The sequence below is a fragment of the Balaenoptera physalus genome (assembly GCF_965194825.1).
Source record: "Balaenoptera physalus genome assembly, chromosome: 11".
NCBI classification, from domain to species: domain Eukaryota; kingdom Metazoa; phylum Chordata; class Mammalia; order Artiodactyla; family Balaenopteridae; genus Balaenoptera; species Balaenoptera physalus.
The window spans coordinates 15,822,730-15,848,527 of record NC_138896.1 but is presented as its reverse complement, the minus strand read 5'-3'; the positions used below and the strand labels follow the sequence as shown (position 1 = coordinate 15,848,527).

Genomic DNA, 25,798 nt, shown 5'->3' with positions numbered 1-25,798 from the left:
TTCTGTCCTTGCCTGATCCACGCTAGACTGAAAACTTGCTATCTCCCTCTCTGACCATCAGAGATGTCCCTCTGCTTCATGTGGCCTGTGCTTTTGGAGGGTTTTCCCACAGAGCCGTTGTGCTTTTAGTACACAATTTTTCCTTCGTGCTGATATTTCTTATATAGGTGTGCCTCATATAATGTGCTTCACCTTATTGTACTTTGCAGATAATGTGGTTTTTTTTTTACAAATTGAAGGTTTGTGGCCACCCTGCATTGAGCAAGACTATAGGTGCCACTTTTCCTACAGCATTTGCTCACTTCATGTCTCTGTGTCACATTTTGGTGATTCTCACAATATTTCACACTTGTTCATTATCATTATATTTGTTATGGTGATCTGTGATCAGTGATCTTTGATGTTACTACTATAACTTGCTGAAGGATTAGATGATGATTAGCATTTTTAGCAATAAAGTATTTTTAAATTAAGGTATGCACATTGCTTTTTTTTTTTAGACATAATGCTATTTCACACTTAGTGGACCACAGAATAGTGAAAACATAACTTTTATATGCACTGGGAAACAAAAAAATTTGTGACTCATTTTATTGCAATATTCACTTTATTGTGGTGGTCTGGAACTGAACCTGCAATATTTCTGAGGTATGCCTGTACTTGACAAATTATACATTCATCTGAGTCGCCATGAAAAATAGAGATCCCTAATCCCACCCATAATTTCTTAATAAAGCTCTCCATGGGAGATACTTGGGGATCAGTTCTTTTAACACATGGCTCCTAAAGTCTTATGCCATAAGATAATTTATTTCATAATTCTCTCTTTCCAAAAGTCATCAGCTTTCCAGGTGTGTCTGAGGTGGGAGTGAGTAAGAGGGGCTGCGTTAGGGAGCAGGTGTGGGGCCACCGCTACCCTAGTGACCAGTGCTACTCAGTGCCGTCCAGGCACCACTCCTGGACTGCAAACTATTAGTAGTCTAGATGAGAGAAGCACAGATGCTAAAGTAAGTGTTTAGAATCCAACAAAGGACGAACTGGTAGACACTGTCCCCACCTCCAGCGACCTTACAGCCAATAAGCAAACAAAGATTGTAATGGGGAAGACGGAGGTGCTCCAGAGCATGCAACAGGGTCTCCATCTCACCTGGGGAAGTGCAGGGGAGGGGCTTGGGGAGGAGGGCCATGTCAAGCTTGGGTCTGAAGAGTGAGGAGATGGTTCCTGTGCGTTGCGAGTGGATGGGGCAAGGTGAGTTCTCCTGGGTGGAGAGCTGCAGTGGGTTCTAGACCAGAGTGTGAGGCCAGGAAGTGCAGATAGGCTGGAGCAGCAAGAGGGTCCAGATCATGCCAAGTCTTGCCAGCCTTAAGTGAGCAGTTTGCAATGGGAACATTCTGAATGGTGGTACAGAGGGCAGTGACAAGTGCAGACCACTCATTCCCAAACCTTGCTGATCAGATCTGCAGTTCAGAGAACTGGGGAATCTGGATTTCAAAACAAAACAAAACAAAACAAAACAGGAACTTTGATAAGGTTTGAGAGTTAAGTTTAGTCACTTTTAGAAATCCGTATCAAAAAGAGATTCAGGGCTTCCCTAGTGGCGCAGTGGTTGTGAATCTGCCTGCTAATGCAGGGGACACAGGTTCAGGCCCTGGTCTGGGAGAATTCCACATGCCACAGAGCAGCTGGGCCCGTGAGCCACAATTACTGAGCCTGCGCGTCTGGAGCCTGTGCTCTGCAACAAGAGAGGCCGTGATAGTGAGAGGCCCGCACACCGCGATGAAGAGTGGCCCCCGCTTGCCACAACTAGAGAAAGCCCTCGCACAGAAATGAAGACCCAACACAGCCATGAATAAATAATAAATAAATAAATAAATAGATACTCCAGCATCTACCTTTAAAAAAAAAAAAAAAAGAGAGATTCAAACAGCAAACTCTGAATTATGGCTGTGTATACATAATAGAACATAGGGTATAATAACACAAAGTTTATGGAGCCAGTTAAAAGAGTTAAAAACTTACGCCACAAATATCGAGTTGAAGAGTGACTGCGCTAATCATGCAGTCATACTGTTGATGAGCATGATGAAACACATTTTGGTTTTCTTCTCTAAACTTGCAAACTCAACAAAGTGGGATTTTCAGTTTGTTGATTTACTTTTGATCAACCAGATTGTTTTCTAACTCAGTAAAAATAGTTCTTTGAACTTAATTGTTTTTTTAAAATTTAAGCCAACTTTTCTCTATTCTGGATCTATTTGTAGGTGTGCAAGCTGCAAATGAAAAGAGTTTGGAGTTTTAGATTTTGTCCTTTCTCTACCTAGTCTCATACTTCCTATGCTATGGGATTTCTCCTTTTGAGACCTGAAATGGTTTCCTAAGGCTGCTGTAACAAATTATTACAAGCCTAGAGGCTTAAAACAGTTCAAATTTATTATCTTATGTTCTGGAGGTCAGAAGTCTGAAGCGGGTTGGTAGGGCTGCCTTGCTTCTGAAGGTTCTAGGGCAGAATCCAGTTCCTTGCCTTTTCCAGCTTCTAGGACTGCCTGCATTCCTTGGTTCCCATCTTCACAGCTCATGACTCCAACCTTGGCTTCTGTCCTCACATCTTTTTCTGCCTTTGATCCTCTTGCGTCCCTCTTGTAAAGAGGTTCATGAAACACTGGGCCCAGCCAGATGCTCCACAGTTATCTTCCCTTCTCAAAGTCCTTAATTTAATGCAAGGTCCCTTTTGCCATGTAAGGTAACATATTTACAGGTTTTTGGGATTAGGGCATGTGCATCTTTGGTGGGAGAAAACATTATTCAGCCCATCACAGGCCCTGAATATACTAGAAATTTATTATTCTTGTTATTTAAAGCTTGGAAATAAAGCAAAAAGTTAGGAAATATGTTCTTTTAATGTCAAACTGAGGCTTAAAAAAAGAAAAACAGGTTCACCCCAGTATAACTTAATTATCTAAGGAGTATACCTGTGTTTTGACTATAAATTAAAGATTCAGACACTGGACAGTACATGATAACTTATAAAGCTTTTCAGGGAGAGATGCAAATAACTGTTGCCCAGTAGAAACGATAATCCCAAACGCTATGGTTTTATAATTCCATAGAACATTAACCAGTTTTTTCTCTATTTCAGTAAACTTATTTAAAAAATTTTTCCTAGTAATATATCTGTTCCTCTTATTTTCATTTTAATCAGTTTTACCATTTTAACGGCTAAACAATCAGTTGAAAAAATTTTTAACGCAGATTCATGTTGTATTTGTCTGAGAGTCATGGTTTTAACTTTTTGACAATTATAGTTTGACAGCAAATTTGTCTGCTAAACTATATTAAGTGGCCCAGTAGAAAACCTATATTGGCTTAGAAGATATTCAATAGTCCCTCCCAACTCTAAGAGTCTATGTTGATCTCTACCTCATATCTGTACTCCCAAACCAAGATTACACTCTCAGGGAAGCCAACCTAATATAGATTGAATTTTCATTTCGATACATGTTGAAGTTTCAGTTTTCTTCTGCCTGCCTCGAACACAATTAGTTTTCTATACGTTGTCACCATTTTTCTGGCTGATCTGTGGCGTTGTTGGCAGTCCTGATGAATAGCTGATCCTGCACACTATAACATTTACATAATAAAAACTTACTTAATGGAGCTTGACAGTCAGCACAACTAAAAGGTGGGTGAGAAAGAGAACCAGCAGGCTGGGAACTAGGGAGTTGGCATGTCTGGCTTGAATCTGCAGAGCAAAGGGAAGCTGACGTGACAATTAATAGGTAATGAAACCAGCTTGCGCTGTGAGAGGGGCGGGGTAGACTAAAATCATAAACTGTTGGGGGAAAACAAGATTAAATACTCTTGGTTTAAAAATAAAGAGGGGAATTCACTACTGATGACCTTCTTTTGAAAGGTAATAGGAGATGAAATGTAAATTGTCATATAAAAATATTTTAAGAGATGTGTGACTATGTTATGTGTTCCCACAGTTTAAAGTGTAGCATTCTTAAATAATATGTAAATAACTGCAGAAAGACATAAAAAAGTATTGTGTTAGAATTCTGTGGACAAACTTGCACCCCATCAGCCACTCAGACACAATTAACACATTCCTAAAGCAACAGAATGTAGCAATACGTTATTAAGAAGGCATAGAGTCTAAGCGGTTCCATGTTATTGCTGTCTGATATTATCTACCAGAGAATATTCGTAATTAAGAAGAAAAAACACACTGACGCTCAGTGAATACTAGAAGGCTGTAAGGATTGCACCCTCTCTGGATAATATTTTTCTTTTTGTTTAATTTGGTAAGAAACATAAAGAAAGAGGAATAATGCCTCAGTGATGAGGCAAGGTGGATGATGAAAGAAGATATTAAAGAAATTGGGTGGAAATAATACTGCATCGTATCCCTTGTCTGCAAATTGAACTCTGACTTTCTCACCTCCATTTTCATTCAATTCCTTCAGTCACTTTCAAGTTCACCCTTTTACTTTTGATTTACATGACATATATTTATTTTCCTACATTTCAATCCAATCTGTATTTTTTATTTCTCACTAAAAGAAAAATCTTTTTCTAGTAATGCCTGTATTAGATAAGCAGCTGTCACTGTGCATCACTGTACCCTGAAGACAGGGTCATATGCCCTGGGTGGGGGTGAGGAGGTGTGAGAGGGTCCTAACCAAACAGAACACCTCTCATAGCTTTGGTAGGAGGAACCATTATCGCCTCCCTGTTACCTTAAGGCAAGAGTCTAAGAAAGGGAATGTCCTAGAAGTGGGCCGAATGTTCAAGGGACTACAGTGGTGGATTTTTTTCATGCCAGAGAAAGCAAAGTCTAGTAAAAGTGTTCAAGATACTCCCTTGAGATGATTTCCCTTGAGAAATCATTAGAAAATGATTTCTGAGAGCTAGGGAGAATTTAAATTAGGCTGCTACAGATACCTATAGATAGCATCAAACAACCTCCATTTGGCTGCCTAGGTAGGGAATGACGGCCCCTGGATGTGATCAAAGCCCCCCTCAGTTCTCTGGGGTACCCCGTGAGTCGAACCCATCACAGCTCATTTAGATGCCGCACAGCATTTGGCAGGGTGCAGGAGTTGCTTTTCCTCTCAATGCTTAACCTCTTTTCCCCTAGATACAAATGTCAATATTGGATTTAGTCTGGTTGAATGAATGTGTCAGAGGGGAGATTAGTGACTGGCAGCCACAAAAGGGTTTTTCAATTGGCAAAAGTAAATTTCTCACACATGAATCAAAACAGTTTGAGGTGGAATAGAAGCAAGGGGGAAAAAGCCTTGCCAAGTTGAGTCATGATGCCTCATTAAATGGATTTGAAAACTTCAGCGTGGGCATTTTATCTAGAAGCTCCTGGATTCACCCAGCAGGAAGTGAGGGGTGAGGGAAAGAGGACATACACCTTAATATCTTCAACAGGGCATTTCTGTGAAAAGTCTCAGCGTATTTATAGCACGAAACCATCCACATGAACCATTAGCTTCAGATAATTGGAGTGCCTAGTTCATTATAACAATTCTTAGACCATTGAATGTGATGAATTAAAATGGTGGAAGTTTTATTCTTTTTTTATTTCTGATATATACATTTTAAAGTAATAACTAGAATTATGACTTATAACATTATACCAGAACATATAAGATTTTTAGAAATTTCATGTAACGTCTGAAACATTTATATTAACATATTTCCATACAAATAAGAACCTGCAGTATAAAAAAACAAACAAACAAACAAAAAGAACAACTAATACTAAACTTTCTTTGGGTTACTTGTATGGAAGTTTTAATTTTTATTGGCGGTTTCATCCATGTCTTTTGAAGTTTTGACTGTGCTGCTTGCTTTATTCTTTGTTTGCCTTGAATACTTTTTTAACAGTCTTACATCTCTGCTTTGACTAGTTGAGAATAAATGCAGGTGGTTCCCACCACAGAATCACTTTTCTTGCACAAATCACACTTCTGGCGTAATTGCTAAGGTCATTTGTCTGTGTTCACATTAATGCTCTTCGTCATTTTAAGTATTATGGGCATGTTTATTTCAGGGAACCTGCGTTCTGCGGTAGAAGGAAAAATAACAAACAGCCTTTGGGGTGTAGGTATTGATTTACTAATCAAAAGCAGTTCTGAATTATCGTTTTCAGGTGTAGCAAAACATGTTAACAGTTATAAACTTAGAAGTCTCAAGAAGGGAACTTGAAAGTTATGAAAGAAGAGCAGGAAGTATCGACCTACCTCCTGGTCAACTCTGTAGATTCAATGAGAGCTGATAACAGAATGTTTAGAATGTTTCCAAATCCTCAGAAAACATCATTTTCATTTCACTAGCCACTTCAGTTAAATCTACTAAATTCGAAGCTTTTTCCCAAATGACTGAAGAAAGCAATCAGTCAATTTACTAAAGCCTATAAAGTCAGAGCCTATGGCTGGCCCTTGCTGACTCCCTGAATTTTTCTATATCAAAAAATAAACAACATCTAAGAAGTCTCTACTTTATAAGATGCATTAGAAAGGCTTTTATTTTTCTAGTAATAGAGAATAATCAGGTTACATAAATGAGTGAGATTTGGTCACATGTACCAAAACCAATGTCTTAACCACACAAGGTTCATTCTCTCACCTGGAACAGGTTGGAGGTTTGGCGGTGGTGCGGTGGCTGCATATGTAACTGGGACTCTCGCTATTTCTAATTTAGTTTTCTGCCATCCTCAGCCCAGAGCCTGGACAAGATACAAGGTACTTGCAGTTCTAAATGCTCAAAGAGGCTCTTCTGTAAGAGACAGGTACATAGAAATTTAGCTATAATAAATAAATAAAATTATAGGGACATAGAAATAAGAGGGATTTTTTTCTTTCTAAGAAAATTTAGGAAGAATGGTAATTAACAAAAAGCAGGGAAAAAAATGTGTGCAGAGGGAATGAGAAATAACACAATTATTTTTTTTTTGCACTCCTCTTTCTCTCTTATTTATTTCTCATAGTTAACCAGTAAGTATGACCTGACAGTTCTTTCTTCAAAGTGCTGTTTCAATCTTTTCTTTCCCTTCTTCCACATCTCCATTGCTACTGCCCCAGCCCCGACCCCTCCTGAACTACTGCAGATTTTGAAATGGTGTTCTCCTCCAATTCTTCTTTAATATTGCTCTCATATTGTCATTTTCCCTTAAAAACATCCAGGAGCTCTTATTGACTATAGAACAATTTTGGAACTTCTTAGCTTGGCATCCAAGGCCCTTCACAGTCTTTCCAGTGTTTTCTACAAAGACTCCTCTCTGTTCCCAGCTAAACTATCCCCTTCATATTCCTTGGGATCCCTACTTCTGTATCTTTACACACATTCTTCCTCCTCCCTAAACTGTCTTATACATTCATGTTAAGAAACTATCCATTCCTCTGCCTCACATCCATTAGGATGGCTACTATCAGAACAAAACAAAACAAACCCAGAAAGTAACAAGTGTTGGTGAGGATGTGGAAGAATTGGAACCCTTGTACACTGCTGGTGGGAGTGTAAAATTGTGCAGCTGCTATGGAAAATAGTATGGCAGTTCCTCAAAAATTAAAAATAAAATTATCATATGATCCAGAAATTCTACTTCTGAGTATATACCCTAAAGAATTGAAAGCAGGTACTTCAAGAGATATTTGTACACCCATATTCATAGTGGCATTATTTACAATAGCCAAAAGGTGGAAGCAACACAAGTGTCCTTCCACAGATAAATGGATTAAAAAAATGGGATATACACACATTGGATTATTATTCAGCCTTAAAAAGGAGGGAAATTCTGACACATGTGACAACATCGATGAACCCTGAGGACATTATGCTAAGTGAAATGAACCAGTCGCAAAAGGACAAATTCTGTATGATTCCACTTGTATGAGGTACCCAGAATAGTCTAATTCATGGAGACAGAATATGGAATTGTGGTTGCCAGGGACTGGGGGAAGGGAGACGGGGGGAGTCATTGCTCAATAGTTTGACTTTCAGGTATGGAGTTCAGTTTTGCAAGATGAAGTGTCTTGGAGATGGATGATGGTGATGGTAGCACAACAATATGAATGTACTCAATGCTACTGAACTGTACACTTAAAAATGGTTAAGATGGTAAATTTCATGTTATATGTATTTTAACACAATTTAAGAAAAAAAAATCTACTCATTCCTTGAGAAGCAGGTCACATTCTACTTGTGCTTTGAAGCCTTCCCCAACCCATTCCAAGCTGAAATGACTCTTTTCCCCCCAGATCTATGTTGGGGGAGCATTTTTTTGTTTAAAAATGGGAACATATCTGTCTTTTCCTCACCCTCTGAGTCACTCCTCTTCTGATTGGTAAGTTTGGAAGAAGGAGCTGAGCATGTTTAAGCCACAGTGATGAGCTTTTCTTTTCTCATCTTCCTGTTATGGGAGGGTGTCCTCTGTGGGTAAGCTTAGCAGGGTGGGCTTTGCCTCACAGGTGCAGTCCATAGCTGTCCACTTGTGTCAGTGATTCAGGGGTAAATCAGTCTAACTCTTGGAGATACTAGGATCATGTCTAGCCATGGAGATTTACCACATTATTTATCATTAAGAAAGTTGATATTTTCATCATTTTGTCTGTTTCCTGTATCATATTTCAAGTGCATCCAAACTCTGTAAAGAAAGGGGTGTTTTGTATTGACTGTCTACAACCTTAACAATATATATCACATTTGCTACATTTGTCAATTTCCTTCAGCTTATTACCATAGTAACTGCCCATTGGTCACAGGCACCATGGCCTTGCCCCAGGCTGTTGTGCCATGATGGATTACAAAAGGGTCAGGAATCCATGCTCTAAAACAAGTGGAAATTGGCAGCTACAAGTCAAATATGACCTGCAGTTATGAGTTTGGGGTTAGCTTTTTTAAAAAAAATTAGTTGCCAACATTTAAAAATTAAAAGATTTCAATGAACAAGCTGACTGCTGGCTTCTCTTGAAGAAGTAGATTAGCCTTGGGCCTCTGTGTGTAGAAGGCTTCTGTAGCTCATCAGGTGCAGCCCCCTGAGATAGGACATTCTTTGCAATTTCCCACTGACCTAACCTCTCCTTAGTGACTTATGTTAAGTACTTGACCCTGCAGGCACTTATAGGTGCAATTTTTTTCTAAAATTTTTTGGTGTCCCCTATAAGCACATCCTGAAGCCAGTAAGTTCTTTTAGGGCCAGAGTGTCTGTACCAGGTTCCTTACAGCTTTGGGACACCTCTCTTCATATCTCTTCAAAACAGCATTGTTTGGGAGCCCTCTTCTTTGGGAATGGGTCCTCACAGCTGAGGTAGCCTAGATATGCTAGGAGCTGTAGAGTACAGAAGTGACCTGCCCCCTCCCCCCAACCCCTGTGTTTACCTAACAGGGATTATTGTGGAGACTTGGGTCATCTGGAAGTTCTCATAATTTATGCTAGACCACATTTGAAAGCTCAGGGAGAACCTTCCAGAACTCTCAAGCTACCCCAGTTACCAGGGTTACGGACCCAGAGTGGTCACCACCGGGTACTGCCTTTTGGTGCTCAAGCAAAGACGGCTGGGATTTCCTAAGAGTCCTCTGCTGTTTTGCTGTGGCAGATTCCACCATGGAAACTGGCGGCATGTGGCCTCAGCTATCTTTAAGTGCCGGTGTCCCCCAGAAACCCCCTGGAATGAAATAATTAGGAAAATCTCAGCTAAGTGTCTTGGAGGACCAGTTAAGCTTAGAAAATTCTCATTAGCTTTGACCATGTTGCCCTCTCTCATTATAAATCAACTGAGGTGTCCACTACCTCAGGCTATTACCTAATTATTGCTAAACAACTCCATTATCTAATAATTTTCACTAGGATAAATGAAAGTTAGTGACTTACTAGTTATTCTCTTTGTTTCTTTGCATTCTTTATGAGTTTCCAAAACATCTAGCAAGCAACTAACGCAGAAGTAGCTGAGATTATCTCATTTATTGGGGTGGAAGTCAGAGCTAATGTCGGTTATACCAATCTTTGTGTCAAAAATATTTGTACAGTTCAGGATACTCTACTTCGATTAGGTGTAGCTGGCTGTGTTTAAGAGAGTATAGAAGCCAAAGTGACAATAGAAAACAATCTTAGTAGGTAACAGGCAGTGTGTGCTAGGGACTGCAGTAAATGCTTAATCCTTTGACAACTCTAAGAGGTAGGTACTATTATTTCCCACATTTCATAGATGAGGAACCTAAGGCAGAGAAGGGTTAGGCGACATGCTTAGGTTCATAAAGCCAGGAAGTGGCAGAGCGGGGGATTGAGCAGAGGCAGTATGACTTCAGAGTCCACACTCTTCAGCAAAAATATATCTTTCCCTTACCGGACTGGATGATTCTAAATGGTGAAGCTGAACCCACTTCAGTCACACTTTATGGGAACTTAGTTTCATGAAAACGAACATATACATAATTTTAAATATAGCAATATATAACATAAATATATAATCAATAAATATATATAATAAATGGCTTTGGATCTAGACTATGAAAATAACTTTTACAATTCAATAATAATAAGACAAAAAATGGGGAAAAGACACTTGGTAAAAAGATGCATGAATGGCCAATAAGCACATAGAAAATCGCTTAACATCATTAGGCTCTGGGTAAGTGTAAATTAAAACCACAGTGAAATGCCATTACACATCTTTAAGAAGTGCTAACACGGAAAGACTGACAATACCAAGTATTGGTGAAGATATGGAGCAACTGGAAATTTCAAACATTGCTGATGTTTTCCAAAGTGGCTGTAAAATGATGTAATTACTTTGGAAAATAGTTTGGTGATATCTTATAAATTAAATATACATTTAACGTATGACTCAGCAATTCCAATTCTAATATTTATCCAAGAGAAATGAGAACATGTATCCACAAAGAGATCTGCACACAAATATTTATAACAGCTTTAGTCATGACACCCCTAAACTGGAAACCCCCACTTTCCATTGACTGATAAATTAAAGAAATTTAATATAATTCATATAATGAAATACTACTCAGAAAGAAAAAGGAATAAATTACTAATATATGTGACAACATGGATGAATTTTAAAAACGTTATGCTGAGCAAAAGCAGCCAGACACAAAAGAAAATATATTCTATGATCCCACTTGTATTAAATTTTTAAAAAGGTAAATTTGTATTGACAGAAAGCAGATCAGTTGTTCCCTGGGGCCAGGTTGTGGTGGTGGTGAGGGGTTGATAGCAAAGGGACATAAGGGAATTTTGGCGTACTGGAAATGATCTATACCTTGATTACAGTGGTAGTTACACATTTGTCAAAACTCAGTGAAATATAAAATGTGTGCATTTTCTTGTATGTAATTTATACCTTAAAAAGGTTGCTTTAAAAAAAAAAGGAATGATTGAAATGACACACTAAGCATTCAACTTAAGAAAACCCAAAGTAAGTTTAAAGAAAGAAATTATAAATAGCAGAAATTAATAAATAATAACCAAAGATATGATAGGGCGCATCAATAAAGCCCCAAGTTGGTTTTCTAGAAAAACTAAATAAAATTAATTTCTGATAAGAAAAAGAAAAAAGGCACACATACGCAGTATTAAAAATGAAAAGGGCACAAAACTACAGATGTAGTAATAAAAAACAAGGACGCTGTATTACTAACGTTAGGCTAAAAAATATAAAGACATTCAAAACAGACAATTTCTTAGAAAAATATGAATATCAAAACTGACTTAAGAAGAGATGAAAACTCTGGAAAGACTTATAACCAATAAAGAAATTGAACTGGGAGTTAAACATATACCTTCTCTAAACTTTTACACAAAAACATTAGACCCAGTTGTTTTTAACAGAAAAGTTCTAAAACACATCTAAAGATCCAAGATCCAGATCCTATGAAACACTTCCATAGAATAAGAAAAGAAGGAATGCCCCAAAACTCATTTTAAAACTAAACTCACTTAAATTAAATGACAGTGTAATTATGGAATATTATAGGCCAGTCTTACTTAAGAACATAGATCCTAAAATTTTCAACAAACTATTAAAAGAAAAAAATCCAGCAATGTATTCAACTATTTGATTTATCTGAGGAATTAAAGAATGGCTTAATATTTTTTAAAAATGTAATTCACCATTCCTTCTGTTAACAAATTTAAGAAGAAAATACCTCTTGGTAAATGTTGTAAAAGCAGCTGGCAAAATTCAACACACTATAAAGCAGAAACTAACACACCATTGTAAAGCAATTATACTCCAATAAAGATGTTAAAAAAAAAACAAAAAGAAAACACACCTTTAAATGTACTCTAGATGACCAGAAATAGAAAAGTATATTCTTTCGTGATAAAGGACTTTTACCAAATATTATACTTAATGGTTATCAATACTTATTATTAGGTTGGATCACACAAAATGTCTGTTTCTTTTCTATCTGTCAATCAATAAGATATTGGCAGCATCACAGAATTGAACATATAGTAATTAGAATACTTTAGTATTAACAAAATAATAAACAAAAAGATCAATGGGAAAAATAAAGACTAGAAGCAGACACCACACATATATAGAGACATAATACTGGACAAGATTAGTATTCCTTCAATGGAGAAAGGATGGATAAATCAATGAATCATTCTGGAACAATTTGTTATATATGCAAAATAACAGAAATCCATACTACTATCTACAATAAAAAATGAAAGATTTTTTTCAAAAATGAAAGACTTTCATATGCATGAAAGACTTAATTGTGAAAGGAATACTATGATATTATTAGAAGGCAAAGTGGGAAAATATGACTTCAAGGCAAGGAACAAAATTTGGGGTAGGGTATATTGAACAAAATACAAGCAGGGTGAACCAAAAAGAAAAGGACACATACAATTATATTACAATTAATACTTCTAAGCATCAAAATAAGCCACAAAAAGTTAAAAATATAATGGACTTGAAAGAGATGTATGTAACATATATAACAGTCCAAAGATTAGTGTTTGAATATATAAAAGTAGATAGAAATCAATAATAAAAATACAAACAACTCAATAGAAAAAAAGGATAAAATATATTAATAGGCAGTTAATTGGCCAAGTTGTCAATGAAGATATGGAAAGATGCAGTCTTTTCAACATTCAAGAAAATCCAGTTTAAAATGATGAGATACTTTTCATTTCCATCAGAATGAAAAAGTTTTCAAGTTTGACTACACTGCTTCGTGAGGATGTAGATCATTGGGAACGGACATTCTCTGAGGCTGGGGGAGGAACCTAGCGCTACTCAGTAGTAAAGTTTAAGATGTACACCTCTTACCACCCAGCAGTCCGACTTCTACATATTTATCCTAAAAGAACTTCTTGTAAATTTGCTCATGGAGTCAGTTACAAGAATGTTCACAGGATGTTGCCTGTAGCAGCAAATAATTGCCATGATGTCCATCATTAGGAAAATGGATAACTACATATCAGCCAAAATGAGAAAGCTAGCTCATCTTTAGAGACATAGGTGAGCTTCACAAACATCATGCTGAATGAAGAAGACACGGTGAAGAACATATCCAATATGACACCATTTAAATAAAGTATATGTGAATGTTCAACACCACCACATGGAGTAAAAGAATAAAGAAATACATGAAAATGATAAACACTGTTTTTAGAATAGTGGTTACTTTCTAGAGGAAGGAAAGGAGTTGATATTTAGGAAAGATATGCAGTGGATTTTAAAATATATATAATGTTTTATTTCTTAAACTGGGTTATGGGTACATGGGTGTTTCCTATGTTGTTCTCCATACGCTTTTTTGTTTGTTTTTTGTTTCCTATATTTTTCTCCATACATATCAATATATCTAAAATATTTTTTTAAAATGAAAGGTGAAGTAGATTGTGTAGATAATTTTTGAGATGTTTGACCAAGAAGAGGGATAGCAAGATGATAAAACATGGAGGTAACTGTGGATTCAACAAAGATTTATTGTTTTTGTTTCTTTTGTTTTAATGATGGGAAGATAGTAGCACCCAGGCTGTTCACAGTGCCCAGCACTAGAGAGTACCATTCTCATAGCCTAGTGCTGAGGAATGACTGAAGAGGCTAAAGAGAGACTTGACAACAAAGAGGTTGCAGAGGGAGTACACTTGGAGGGACACTTTCTGTTGAAACTAATTGGGGGAAAAGTGATGTGTGTTAATGGAGGCAGCTGCATAGACCTGGAGATGGGAAGATGAGTGAGTTCCTAAGTGATAACCTCCATTCCTCAATAATGTATAGACAGAGAGCCTGGGGTCAAGGTAGTGTGGAGTAGGTGTGAAATGGTCCTTCCTCAGACAGTAAAATCAAGCTCAGCAAATCAATGTAATCACTGGAGTACTGAGTGTCCATCTGAAGGTGATGGTCACACATATATATTGACAAAAATATGCATTATGGACATTTCTCCAGTATCACTCAGCTACATCATACTGACCTGGAGAAGGCCTTTAGTGGACGTTTATTCAAGAGGGTCATAAAGACCAAGGGTAATTGTACTGCTGGAACACAGAATGAGAAGTTGAGAAGAAATTATAAGAAAATAGGAAGGGGGCTGATGACTTTAGAGAACATAGGGGGAGGTTGAGGGGATTGGAGATCTCAATGAAGTCAAAGAATTTTCCTTGTAGGCAAAGTGAGTGGGGCCAGAGAGGGGAATGTTTGTATACTTCAAAGGATGTTGGGTTGCCTAGTGACCAATCTCAATATGGTGCTGCATTCAAAAGAAATATCAGGCCAACATGCGAGGAAGCATAAAAACTTAAAAAAAAATTTTTTTTTACTGAAATGCCTTGAAAAGGAGAAAAGGCAAATTATATTTCTTGTCATAGCAAAACAGTATAAATTCCCTCTGCTTATCAGTTTCCCCAGCATCTCCCTTCTCATCTCTGCTGCAGCACCATCTTCTTCTAGAACTTCAGCCTGCAATTCCAGGGTTTTTCTCTTCCTTTTATCTCTATATTCCAGATCCCCTGTGTTCCGCAGGGAAGAGCTTCAGGCCCTTTATAACACACATCAATCAAGCCTTGCTCTGTTCTGTCCAGCTGTACCCATTATCTGGATCAGTACAACCAAAGCATGGTAGCTTCCATTTTTTGGTCCCTATCATTTGAATTTACAATCTTACATGGTATAGTTTCTGGTGAGGATGAGACCAGGGATGTAATCAGTGTAACACAGAGGAAAAGAACATTGGAGTTGAGAAGACCTAAGATTTGAGAGGCCAAGCTATTCAACAGGTCATTCATGGGGAACTTGAGGCCATGTCAAGTGATGTCAGGAGTTGTGGTGAAGAAGACACATGCTTATGTTTTACAGAAGGAGGGGAATAACCAAGAAATTGCTAGATGATTCTTGTGAGAAGGGAGGAAATTGCCATACATAGCAAAATGATTGCTATTCAAGATGGAGGAATAGTAATGGTCTCAAAGGAGTAAGCTGAGAAAATAACTTCCACCTGAGAGGGATGTAGGAGCAGCAGTATCCTTAAGGGAGAGTCCAGTTTCCATTAAGGAAAGGAGGTGGGTGGGGGTAGTGGTTCAGAAAGGAGGTTAAAATTTATGATACATTACTGAAGAGAAATTTCCAGAATGCACAGTGTAAGAGTTTTTGTTATTTTTTTTTTGTGGGGTTTTTTTAGGGGGAGGGGTGAAACAGATTCAGGGATTTACAGCACAGTTTGGGGATGAGTGATTAGAAGATAAAGACTGGAGAGGTTTGTTTCTGGCTGATTGAGGTAAGGAGGGATGTGGAGCATTTTGCATTTAGTTCTGATGGTCTTTTTGAAGAAAGTGGGTTCCATGGTGAGTCCAGAGGCCTTGTGGTCCAGAAGATTCAGGTGGGAAGATGGGGAATTTCTAATATGCCAGGCATATCTGCTCCTGTGATAGCAACAGAGCTGGATTTTGGCTTCTCATAGAGACTTTTGAGAACTTATCCTAAGGAATTAATCACTGTGGCACACAAATTTATGAATAAGGATATTCACCACCATCTTATTTTTAATAACAAAATCTGCAAATATTTTAAATATTCAACAATAAGGAACTGGTTAAATAAATTCTGATACATCCATGATGGAATTCTGTGTCGACTTAAACAAATTTGTTGAAATATATTTAATGCAATGAGGAAACAACAGGATATATTTTAAAGTAAAAAAGTATCATCCATGTGTATATAACTATGTGTCGGTGAACGTAAATGCTTATATTCAAATTCTTGGGTTGGATATAGGGTTCATGAGTGTACATTATATTACTAAAAACAAAATAAGAGAGGGCTACAGGTAGAGGAAGGATGAGTATACTCAATGGTAAAAAAGAACTATGATTAATAAATTGTGTCCGTCTGAGGTTAACTAAAAAAATAGTCATTTAGAAAATAACATACAGTGATTCTAATTTTTGTTTAAAAATCATAAGCCAATTTGGTCTTGCTCCTCATCTCTCAGGCCTTGGACGTTATTGCTCATTCTCTGTATTTTAGCTCAGTCTCACTGTTTCAGTTATCTATTGTTGTGTAACAACAATACTCAGTGGCTCAAAACAATAAACATTTATTATCTCAACTTCTGTGGGTCAGGAATTTGGAAGCAGCTACCTAGGTGGTTCTGGCTCAAGTGGTTGCAATCAGGATGTCAGCGGAGGCTGCAGTTATCTGAAGGCTTGACTGGGGCTGGGAGTTTTGCTTCCAAGATGCCTCACTCACAAGATTCTTGGCAGGAGACCTCAGTTCCTCACCTGGTGGGTTTCCTCATAAGCTTGCTTGAGTGTCCTCATGTCATGGCCACTGGCTTCTCCCAGCATGACTAATCTGAGAGAGGGAGCAAGAAGGAAGCCACAAAACCTTTCATGACCTAATTTCAGAAGTCACCCACTGTTACTTCTATCATATTCTATTCATTAGAAGTGAGTCACTAAGTTCATTCAAGGACAAAGAGTGGATGTTGGGAGCTGCTGGAAGTTGGAAGTTGGGTAGGCAGATGTTGACGTAATAAGGCCTAGGCGGCTGTGGCTGGAGCAATGACAGCTCTGTCACATCTCCCACATTCAAAAACTCCTGAAATATTCATCTGTCATTCCAGGAAGAATACTTTCCCTACCATCTCAGCATGTGGAGTAGACTGCCTCCCAAATACATTTCATGTCCTCTTCCCTCACCTTCCCACTCAGTGTCCAGATGCTTTCACCTAATTTATGTATTACCTTAATTCAGTTATTTTAATTGCATGTTCTCAATATTTACTAGCATCAACATGATCCACAAGTCAATCTTCCATCTGCTCTACAAATTCTTTCAAAGCATTTCTCACAGTCCTCCAGTATCTGCTTGCATACTTCTACTGAAAGGGGCGCACTATCTTACTGCCATGTGAAGGTATTTAAGCTTTCTATTAAAAAAAACAATTCTTTATTTTAGAAACCTGACATATCAGAGAGAGTAAGCTCATGAGATATATAAATATACTGTGGCAGCCTGGATTAGTCAGCTCAGGCTGCCATAACAAAATACCACAGAATACGTGGTTTTATCAACAGAAATTTATTTTCTCAAAGTTCTGGAGACTGGAAAGTCCAAGATCGAGGTCCAGCAGGATTCAGTTTCTGATGAGGGCTCTTTTGCTGACTTGCAGATGGCCACCTACTCTTTGTGTTCTCACTTGGCAGGGAGAGAGAGAACTGTCCAGTGTCTCTTCTTATAAGGGTACTAATCCTATCACGAGGGTCTCACCCTCATGACCTCATAAACACAACTACCTCTCAAAGGCTCCCATCTCCTAATACTATTACATTGTGGGTTAGGATTTCAAAATATGAATATTAATAGGACACAACTGAGTCAATAACACAACTTATGACTCAGAACTGCTTTTTATATCTGAGAGCAGGTAAGAGATTTTTGTTCTTAGTCTTTTAGGGAGCTCATCTCTGATGCCTTGATAACTGCTTTTGGCAGGAAGTGATCATGAAGTGAAGATTCTTTCTCCTATCTTCCCCAACTCTGGCACTGTATTTGGGGTGAAGGCATACCCTGGGACAGTTTTCTCTCGTCTAAAATACAGAGAAAGCAGGAGAATTCTCATTATTGGATGCTGGCCCTGATTCTTCAGCCTATGAGTAATGAGTTAGTAGTATTTACCTAGACGGTTTACAATGATTATTTCATGTTTTAAATTCAATCCTGATTTTTCTGCAAATGCAGCATTCAGAGGAAAAGAAAGAACTCAGCTGTCTGTACAAACATATGGAAATCAATGATAAATGGGCAGAGATTGCACAGTATATTTATTAACCAAGCTTGTATAAATCATAATTTTTCAACCATTTATTAAACTAATAGGATTGTTTTGGGAACATCAAAGAATTCTTTATTAGGTAAATAATCATGTTTATCCACTCAGTTATGGGGAAAAGCAAATCATTCACACTGCATTTAATTTGCCTCATCAGATTTCATTTCTCTTAAATGTCAGCCATTGATAATTTTTACCAAACAACCCAGGAAAGAAGTCCAAATTTCTATCACCTCTCCAGTCCAGGGAAAGGATTGCTGTTTGCTTCTCAGATTTCCATTTCTTTCTTTCCCATCTGGGTAAATGCTCCATGTGGCTTAAAATGGGTCTCCCATACTGAACTCAAATTTAGGTAGTTGGCTGCCTTGGCCAACTCTCTCTTTCTTCCTTCTTTCTTGATTCATCCTATGCCAATCTTTATATTATCTGACCACCCAGGCACATCTCAGTGGCTTGGTTTGTTGATTAAGCATGAGCCAGATACCCTCAGCACCTGGGACAATTGCCTCTGTTTCCACTCTTCTTCTTCATCACATAGCCAGCTGATGTGGGCTCAGAGAACACTGACTTTTTCCAGTGTTAATAGGAAGAAAACATAATTACGAAGTTAAGTCAGCTGCTTGACAGGGAGAAAATACACCATGTTTGTCATTTTGATTTGCAATATCAATGTTGTCCTGAAAAATGATTTTTATAAATCAGAATTTTATAAATAAAAATGTATTTTAGCTATATTAGCATGTATTGGGGGAGTTACAAATTTCATTCATTTAGTAAATAGTTATTGATCCCTCTAAGGCCAGTCATTAAGCATAGTGAGAAATATGAAGATTTATTGATTTATCCAGTAAACATTTACTGAGTACCAGCTATGTGTCAGACACTGTTTGAGACACTGGAGACACAGAGGTGAACAAGAAACACAAGACTCCTGATATTAAGAAGCTGCTACTCCAGTGGGAAAAGACAGATGATAAACAAGTAAATAAGCAAATAAAAATAATCATCCAGTAGCAACAAGTGTTATAAAGAAAATTCAACAGAATAATATGAAAGTAACTGGTAGCAGTGAGGAGAGCACTCATTTAGATGGAATAGTCTATAAAGGCATCTGAAAGGTGACATTTGATTTAATATAGATGATAAATAGAGTAGGGCACACTCAGTTCCTTGCAAGAATTTACAGTCAAGAAAGAGTCTAAGATTGCATTCGATTTAGTATATAACCCCAAGCAGGTGACCATGAGCTTTATGTTAAAAAAGAAGACTCCAACAAACATGACACTACCCAAGAAAACTAATACAGCTCCAATAACTGACCATAAAGAAATGGAGATCTATGACATCTCTCACTAAGAATTCAGAATAATCTCCTTGGGACTTCCCTGGTGGCGCAGTGGTTAAGAATCTGCCTGCCAATGCAGGGGACATGGGTTCGAGCCCTGGTCTGGGAAGATCCCACATGCCATGGAGCAACTAAGCCCGTGCGCCACAACTACTGAGCCTGCGCTCTAGAGCCCACGAGCCACAACTACTGAGCCCATGTGCCACAACTAAAGCTTGCGTGCCTAGAGCCTGTGCTCCGGAACAAGAGAAGTGACTGCAATGAGAAGCCCCTGCACGGCAATGAAGAGTAGCCCCCGCTCGCCGCAACTAGAGAAAGCTCACGCACAGCAACGAAGACCCAATGCAGCCAAAAATAAATAAATAAATAAATTTATTTTTTAAAAAAAGAATTCAGAATAATCTTCTTAATGAAGATCTGTGAACTATAAGAACACACAGATAGGTAAACAAAATTAGGAAAACAATGTGAAGTTCAGCAAAGAAATACAAACCATCAAAATAACTCAAACAGAAATCCTAGAACTGAAGAATACAATGACTGAACTGAAGAATTCAACAGAGAGTTTCAACAGTAGACTTGACCAAGCATTCAACAGCAGCAGAATACACATTCTTTTCAAGCACACATGAGACTTTCTAGGATAGATCATATGTTAAGCCACAAAACAAGTTTCAACAAATTCAAGAAGATAGAATTATATCAAGGCATCTTTTCCAACCACAATGATATAAGACTAGAAATTAATAACAGGAGGAAAGCTGGAAAATTCACAAATACGTGGAAATTAACACATTCCTCAACAACCAATGGGTCAAAGAAGAAATGAAAAGGGAAATAAAAAATATCTTGAGGCAAAAGAAAATGGAAACACAACATACCAAAACTTATGGGTTACAGCAAAAGCAGTTCTAAGAGGGAAGTTTATAGCTATAAATGCATACATCAAGATAAAGAAAGATATCGGGGCTTCCCTAGTGGTGCAGTAGTTAAGAATCCACCTCCAGTGCAGGGGACACGGGTTCGAGCCCTGGTCCAGGAAGATCCCACATGCCGTGGAGCAACTAAGCCCGTGTGCCACAACTACTAAGCCTGCGCTCTAGAGCCTGCAAGCCACAACTACTGAGCCCACATGCCACAACTACTGAAGCCCACACACCTAGAGCCCGTGCTCCACAACAAGAGAAGCCACCGCAATGAGAAGCCCGCACACCACAACAAAGAGTAGCCCCCGCTCGCTGCAACTAGAGAAAAGCCTGCGTGCAGCAATGAAGACCCAATGCAGCCATAAATAAATAAATAAATAAATAAATAAATAGGAAAAAAAAGATATCAAATAAACAACCTAATAGTACACCTTAAGAATATAGAAAAAGAAGAACAAACTAAGCCCAAAGTTTGCATAAAAAAGGAAATAATATAGATTACAGTAAAATAACTAAAATAGAAAATAGAAAAACAATAGGAAAGATTAAAAACCAAGAACTGGTTCTTTGAAAAGAGAAACAAAACTGACAAAACTTTAGTTAGACTAACAAAGAAAAAAGAAGACTCTGATAAAATTATAAATAAGAGAATATACATACTGGTGAGTCCTAGTTGTCTGTCGTAGTTTTGGGGGTTTTTTTCCTTACTTAAATAGGTTGTTTGTTTTTACATATATGGGTCCCCTTAACTACACTATAAGCTCTGTGAGAGCAAGGATTGGCTTCTTAAAATCTGCTATAGGGACTTGTATGGTAGATGCAAGATGTCTCTGAATGTTCCCTACCTCCTGTACTCATATTCTTGAGTAATACTCTCCCATGTTGAATAGGCTTGACCTGTACAACCAATAGGATATTGAGGAAAGGATAGGGTGTAACTTCTGAGGCTAGGCCATAAAAATCATTGCGGCATCTGCCTCGTGCTCACAGGCTCAGGGGGAAGCCAGCAGCCATGCTGTAAGGATGCGTAAGCAGCCTTATGAAGAGGTCCATCTGGCAAGGAATTGAGGTCCCCTGCCAACAACCAGCACTAAGTTGCTAAGTATGTGAATAAGCCACCTTGAAATAGATCTTCCCCCCATCCTCAGTCAACATTTTGAAGCCTAAACTTTAGAGTTGTCAAAACATTTTTACAAGATTCACATCTATCTATCCATCCATCCATCCATCCTCTGTCCATCCATTCAATACTTTTCATTTATTCCTCATAAGTCACTGCTGTATGATTACCTTAAGACCTCACTCAAGAAAGAGATGGTGAATTGGATTTTTCTTACACATCAGTCCCCATTGTTCGGTAGTGACTGATAATGTTGTTTCCAAGCCTCTAAGTTTGTTTCCAAGGATAAAGGGTGCAAACCTTTATCCAACAGTAATACTTGTTAGGGAAATGGAAGTAGTAGTAGGCAGCTCATGAACTACATATGTATTTGTCATCTATGATCTAGGTGTTCTGACTCATGCTTTTCAAGCCTACATCCTTAATTAGGAGCCCATACACTGGTTAAGTACCACTTGGCCTGGACAAGGGCCCAGAGTTGCAGGCCTGACAAATGGCATAAGGGGAAAGCTGAAGCCAGATGCTTTTTGGCCATAAGTCAGTCAGTTTTATTTATTGTCTGACATGTGTCTTATACTATGTAGGGATTCAAATTGGTTTCTGAGAATCATATGGCTCTTGGCTCCTGCAAAAGACCCCACCTCTCAGCTCTAACCTCATATTCTTGTGATTAGATTTTTCTAGCACCAGAGTCAAGGGCAAAAATATTTGTTAAGTAACTGCTGGAATCTGAAAGAAGCATGAGATACATTCTATCCTATCAGGGCTCATTTATATTCTGAGCAGAGTCTACTGGCCTATGTTTGCTAAATGCGTAAATTTTCAGGTACTTGCAAAATGCCAAGGTCATAAATCTTTTTAAAAAACAAAGCTTATTTATTTTCCTCGAAAATAAAGTGGTTTTTCTTTTTATGGAAAGTAAAGAAACTCTCAAAGCAGAAAATGAAAAACCAACTATTCACCATGCTCCCACCTGTGAGACCCAAGCAATGTTTTGCTGCTGTGCAAGTTAGAAAACACCTATAATTGGGACAATGTCATAAATACAATCTTGTTCTGATTTCTTGTTAGCAGCATAACAAAAGTATTTGCTATATTATTATTAACTCTTCACAAGGATCGTTTAAAATTGTTGTCTATTTCATTATATTCCCTTATCAAAATTTGCAGATCTGTTTTCCTAATATTAGGTTATTTTTATAGAGGGAAGGAAGGTGCTAAATTGCTATAAATCTTCAAATAAGTAAAGAAAGATATTACTCTTTCAAAGTGAGATTATTCGTTGACTCATGGAGTCTTAAACCTTCGAGCCTGCCTTTGAGTGAGTGGATTACAATGCTTTTCTTTTGTAGAAGAGGAAATTGAGGCACAGAGTTTCCTGACTCTCTAGGATTATCCAGCCAGCCAACAGCAGAACCAGGTTTATAGCCCCCTGCTCCTAGCAATTATACAAACATCAAAAGGAGAAAGCACTTTTCTTTAGCAGATATTCAGCTCACTGCCTAACCTTTGAAGTAATTGTTACCAGCGGTGTGGCTCAGTCAGAAAGCAAAAAAAGTGGGAGCTTCTCAGCCTGCCTGTTCACAGGAATGTGGACTGTCAGTAAGAAGAGTTTGAGTCCACATGTGTGGTAGGAAGAGCCCTCCCTGGGAACATGGGATCCAGCTGTGCTTTTGCCTGACTGTATGGCTTGAGCAAGTTCAGCCTAAGGAAGTTCACCTCCCTGAATGTCAGCTTTCTCACTTTTCAATGACTGAACTATATTAGTTGGTATTTTCATACTCTTAACATTTCCGCTTCTAAGCCTGACCCTTTGTGTCAATTTCAAACTCAATGGACATTCTGAGTCTTGTGGGTAGGAGTTAGCACGAAGATGCAACAGAATCTACTAATGGGATGAGAATCTTATTACCCAACCGCTCAGCTAGGGAGGTGAGTGAATTTAATAAGTGTATGTGGAATCCAAAGCTATTTGCTCAAATAAAATATTTCTGTCACCATCACAGAGCACATCGTGACTGTCTATGTATAGGGTGGTGGCAGATCAACAACTTGAAGTTAACTCAACTTCAAGGCATGACAAGCAAGTGAATTGTAACGCTATCTGCAGAAAAGACTTGACTATAATATAGCTTTATTCAGCCTTCTCCATTCTTCAGCTCTCTCAATGCTTTTGGAGTTGCCTCTGATGTTGCAGTTTCTCATATGTTTTATTTAAATGTATTCTACTAGACAGTCCTTTGTGAAAGCAGAGCAGAATATGTGCTTGTCTGGGGGCTTCTGAATTCTCTGGTGCTACAGTAATAGCACAGGGCAACCCTCACCTAAACAGCTTTCTTTGCTACCCCATGTGTCCCTTAGGCTTGGACTCTTTTCTCACTGATCTTTGAAACACCTCTCTTGGACTGAAGTGGCCATCTTTAGAGAGAAGAGAGGGGTACTAACTAATGTTAATGACGTTAGCAATAAAGCTACCTGGGCTTTGATGATGGACAAGAAAATACAACCTCTTGCCATTCCTACTGCTATTTGGTTCTATATTTCTGAGCTTCCCTGTTATACTTTATTTTAAATAATAATAATAAAGTTGGCATGGCAGGGAATGGGATGGGGGGAAAGCAAAACTGTAGCTAAAACCCTACAAATTCACCCTTAATCTAAATCCTAGAAAGGTCAAGAAAGTGATATTGGAAGAATGATTAGGCATTTCTGTGAAGGTTATTCTCTCCATTGTTGGGTTCTTTTATTTATTCAATAAATGTTTATTCAATCCCTAATATGTGTCAGGCGATGTTTTAAATTCTAACAGTTCAACAGTGAACAAAAGAGAAATGCTGCTAAAAGGGAACCCTTAAACATTGTTGGGATTGTAAATTGGTGCAGCCACTATGGAAAGCAGTATGGAGTTTCTTCAAAAAACTAAAAATAGAACTACCATATGATCCAGAAATTCCACTCCTGGGTATGTATCCAAAGAAAACAAAAACACTAATCAACAAGATACATACACCCCAATGTTCACAGCAGCATTATTTACAATAGCCAAGATATGGAAGCAACTTTAGTGTCTGTCAAGAGATGAATGGATAAAGAAGATGTGGTATATATCTATACCAACAAAGTGGATGGACCTAGAGAGTATTATACTTAGTGAAATAAGTCAAACAGAGAAAGACAAATACTCTATGTTACCACTTATATGTGGAATCTAAAAAATAAACAAATGTATATAACAAAACAGAAACAGATTTACAGATATAGAGAACAAACTGGTGGTTACCAGTGGGGAGAGGGAAGGGGGGGCAAGATAGCGGTAGGTGATTAAGAGACACAAATTACTAAGTATAAAATAGATAAGCAACAAGGATATACTGTATATAGCACAGGGAAATATTGCCATTGTTTTGTTATGACTTTAAGTGGAGTATAATCTATAAAAATATTGAATCACTATGTTGTATACCTGAAACTAATATAATATTGTAAATCAACTATACTTCAATTAACAGAGAGAGAGAGAGAGAGAAACTCCTTCTCTTAGAAAGGAAATGCTCTTGGTCCCGTGTTCTTAATGTTGAAGGGTAGAGGTGGTGCAGGGTTCTTGAATAGGATTACCCCCAAAATTGCTCCATTTCCCAGTTGCTCAGACCAAAATCTTCAGAATCAGCTTTGATCTGCTCATCACACCTTCTCTCATGCTCTGCCTCCAAACTATCAGAAAATCTTGTTGACTCTTTCTTCAAATCTAACCAGAATCTCACCATCTGACCACTTTGTCCCTATTGCTATCATCCTGATTAAAACCACCATCGTTGCAAGAATGACATCATCTCCTATTGCCCCTCCCCTTGCTTACTTGCTCCAGCACATTGGCCCAATTTAGGGCTTTCATACTGGCTTTTCCCTCTTCATGGAATATTTTTCCAGCAGTCATACACTTGGCTAATTCATTCATTTCCTTCAAATCACTGTTCAAAACTCACTTTCTCAAGGACACCTATCTTGACTACTCTATTTCAAGCTGTAAAGAGAATCCCTGCCAAGTGCTCTCTATTCCTCTTAGCTTGCTCTATTTTTTC

General features: G+C 38.0%; 1 long non-coding RNA gene across 1 annotated transcript in view; it reads left to right on the top strand.

Moving 5' to 3' along the window:
• The window catches only part of LOC309638865, a 722,672-nt gene that overhangs the window by 683,336 nt on the left and 13,538 nt on the right, over positions 1-25,798 (top strand). The gene's annotated exons all lie outside the window — the stretch shown is intronic.